Source organism: Elephantulus edwardii, unplaced genomic scaffold (genome assembly GCF_000299155.1).
Source record: "Elephantulus edwardii isolate Elephantulus edwardi_28Jun2011 unplaced genomic scaffold, EleEdw1.0 scaffold00017, whole genome shotgun sequence".
In the NCBI taxonomy this organism is placed as follows: domain Eukaryota; kingdom Metazoa; phylum Chordata; class Mammalia; order Macroscelidea; family Macroscelididae; genus Elephantulus; species Elephantulus edwardii.
The window spans coordinates 63,280-67,536 of NW_006399767.1; positions in this window are offsets into that span (position 1 = coordinate 63,280).

A 4,257-nucleotide genomic window follows, 5' to 3' on the forward strand; every position below is an offset into this window, starting at 1 on the left:
TCATTAGTGTTCAAGGCCTCAAACCTGTTCCTGAGATGATTCTGAAATTCAGGTGGTAAGAAATCAAAGTCATATTGGATCGTCGTATTGGGTCCTCATACATGTTATTATTTCTATAATAATGGTCTTACAAAGTATTTGTTCTTAAGGGACTGAGTTAGTTTACATAACATAATGCTCTCTAGTCCCTCCCAAGCTAGGTAGTGATTTACAAAATCATTGCTCCTACATGCTGCATTATGTGAATGTGCCATCATTTCTCAATACATCCGATTGTGGTTCTATGTCCTCCTTTTTTCTTGTTTTGGTTTTTATTTCTTATTGTTGTTTCATTGAACCAGACCCAGCTGGCACAGGAGGAGATTGCCCCTCCTTCTCCAGAGTAGCATCTGGTGTCCTTGAACCACTCTCCTTCGGGATTGCAGCACAGCTTCTTGCCACTAGGCCACCAGAGCTCCCGGTTCTATGTCTTTTTGACTTGCCATTGCATTAGGTCTCATGTCACGTAGAGTTGGAAGAACAGTCAGGCTGACATACTCAGAGATGCCAAACTTTCCAGAGATGCCAGACTTTCCTAAGAAAGAAGGCTGACAGGTAAAGCATTTCTCTGGCTAGCTATTATGACCCCAGTCTGGGTTAAGGAAGCAGTTGTGGCTCTTATCCTCTCTTGAAACAAACAGCTGGCTTCTTCTCAGTAAGTCGTAAGAAGTGGCTCTGCCCACCTATATGTTTGTCTCAACTAAGCATTCAGAGTCTCTGCAAATGCCCAAGCCACCCTGAGCCTGCCTGTGGAAGTGCTTCCACTTCAACATGGCTTCTGAACAGCTCACATGGGATAGGTCAGAAGGTCAGTCAGGGAGGAAGCAGGTTCAAGGGAAGGGTGGAGGGAATGAATCACTGCAGTCCAATAGAACAGTTGCACTGTTTGCTTTCTTGCCCCAAAGAAAAGTCTTGAAACTGAACAGACCGGTCCACACAGCAGAGTTGACAGACCCGAGCTGGTTTCTCTGTTAAGATGGCACCACCCGCAGCTGTTAGCACCAGCTGATCTCTCCTGAATAGGGGAGACTGTTATCGTGAAGATCACAGCTGACTTGAGAGGGCTAGAGTCCAGTTTGAGAGGGGCCTCTTGGGTTTCACATTTCAGGTTGGGACAAGGTGAAGGAAGAATAGGAAAAACTAGCTGTAAGGAATTACCACACTCCTCCACTCTAGCCTCTTGCTCATTGCTCTAAAGACTCCCACAGAGTAGGGGTAAGAAAAGGTTCAGAACTTTCTATGTCTCCAGAAGGCACCCATGGACTACCTAGGAGCTAGTTTGAATGTCCTAGGGAGATTTGGAGGGAGCTCTAATGGCCTAGTGGCAAGAAGCTGTGCTGCAATCCCGAAGGCACATGGTTGAAATCCACCAGCTGCTCGATGGGAGAAGGATTAGCAGTTGTCTGTGAGATTAATTGCCTCTGAAAACCCACAGGAGAGTCAGCTGGGGTTGGTTCCTACCTGATGGCACACAACACCAGGAAGATCTGGTGGCCTAATGGTTAAGAAGCTAAGCGGCAATCCCAAAGGCATGCAGTTCAAATCCACCAGCTACTCTGCAGGAGAAGGATGGGCAATCTTCCCTCCACCCAAAATACCATTAAACTGCCTCTGAAAACCTGCTGGAGGATAAGCTATTAATCAGTTCCAATTCAACCTCACACAACAACAATAGTTAAAGGTGGATATAGATAAACATTGTTGTTGCTGTTGGGTACTGGGGGTAGGGGTAGGAAGAGAGAAACGTGGAAGGTTTACAGATAGAAATGAAGCTACACCAATGGCAACACATGGCAACTGGCAACTTCTACTAGTTTCATTCCCACACAACACCCTTGGTATCAGCAGTCAAGAAACCCAAAGAAATGTTGCATTGGGAAAATCTGTGGTAAGGACCTCTCACAAAAAGATTCTTCACAAAGGAAGGCATTCAGACAGCTAACAAACACGTGGAGAAATGTTCCAAGTCCCTAGCAGTCAAAGAAATGCAAAGCAAAACCACAATGAGATACCATCTCACTCCAGCTGCAGACAACACAGCAAGCAATAAATGTTGGAGAGGAAGCAGAGACATTGGAACTCTCACGCCCTGCTGATGGGATTGTAAAATGATATGACTGCTATGGAAGGCAGTTTGGAGTTTCCTCGAAAAGCCAAATGACCCAGCTATTCCATTGCTAGGAATATATCAAGGAAATCAGAATTGAGACATGAGTGTACATATGTATGTTTATTTTCACAGCAGTGTTATTCACAATAGCAAGAAAATGTAAACAGTTCAAATGCCTATCAACAAACTGAGAAACTGTGGTACATTCACACAATGGAATACTGTGCAGCTCTAAGGAACACGTTTTTTTGAAATCCTGTATAACTTGGGAGATACTAGAGAGTAGTATCATGGTGAAATAACCCAGTCACATAAGACTAATTACTGCAGAAGACCAGTATTGAAAATAGGAAGATACTGAAAAAGATATGTATCAATGTTCCAAAGGAGAAGGGGGAAAGGCAAGGGTTCCTCCAGATTGACCTCACTTGACTGACATCATTATTCTTCGGTACTCTGCAATTGGTCTCTTGATTTCCTGGATGCTGGTACCAAGAGTGTTGATTGTGGAGCCAAGAAAACTAAATCTCAATCTCTTCACCATCTATCATAATGCTGTCAATCAGCTCAGTGATGAGAATCTTTGTATGTATGTATGTATTTGCGTGTGTACCACCGTCAAATCGGATCTGACTGGTACAGGAGGAGATTGCCCCTCCTTCTCCAGCAGAGCATCTGGTGGATTTGAATCCCATACCTCTAGGATTGCAGTGCAACTTCTTGCCACTAGGCCACCAGAGCTCCCTGAGAATCTTTGTGTTCTTGAAGTTGGCTTGAGGGCTAACAATTATCTTTCCACACGTGTATTATAGCGTATTACTATTAATATTATGATGGGAAAATCATATATTAGAAAACATTCATTCATTCAATAATTTCCACTTTGCTTTTAACTTATACATTTATTCTTGCAGTAGCTGTCTTTTTTAAATCTAAAAGTTTGATTCTCTTAAATCTACCCCTTTTCCAGGGTCTCAGTCTGTCCTTTTCTGGCTCTCAGGACCCCCAGTGGGACTGCAGCTTCCGTCCTCACTGCCCCTAGCCAACTAACTGAAAGAGATTCCTATTTATTCCCATTCCCAATAAAGGTGACCCAACAGAATGAGGAAATTATAGAAAGATATCATTAATATCACGTATAAGTAAAATATTGCTGAAGATCACGAAAAAAAACAACCAGAACAGTGCATTGACAGGAAATTGCCAGAAGTTCAAGCAGCATTTAGAAGAGGTACTGGCACCAGGGCAATCATTGCTGATGTCAAATGGATCATCATTGAAAACAAAGAATACTAGAAGAATGCCTATTTGGGTTTCTTTGACTATACAAGGACATTTGACTGTGTGAATCATAGCAAATTATGGCTAACATTTAGAAGAATGGGAATATCAGAACACTTAATTTTGCTTATGCAAAATCTCTATGTAGATCAAGAAGCTGTTGTAAGAATGGAACAAAAGAACACTGCATGGTTTAAAATCATGAAGAAAGGGATATATTCTTTTTCCATGCCTATTCAATCTTTATACTGAACAAATAATTCATGAAGCTGGACTATATTAAGAGGAATGTGACATCAATAGCAAAAGAAGACTCATCAATAACATCCATTATGCAGACAACACAAACTTGTTTACCGAAAAAGAGGAGGACTTGAAATGCTTTCTGCAGAAGTCGGAGAACAATAGTCTGTACTATAGTTTGTACATCTCAACATCAAGAAAGCAAAACTATGCACCATGGAGCTAAAAGACATCTTCAAGATAGATGAAGAAAGGATTAAAGTTGCCAGTGATGTAATCTTTCTTGAATCTGCAATTAACACGCTTGGTACCAGTTGTTGTTGTTGTTGTTGTTGTTGTTGTTATGTGTCATCAAGTCATTTGCGACTCATAGTGACCTAATGTACAACAGCCCTAAACCCTGCTCCATCCTGTGCCAATCGCACTGCCTCTGACACACCCAACCCGATTACCCCAGTCACTGAATCAATCCACCTCATAGAGGGTCTTCCCCTCTTGCACCATCCCTCCACCCTCCCAAGCATGATGTCCCTCTCTAAGGACTTGTCCCTCCTTGCAACATGCCCAAAGTATGTCAGACGAAG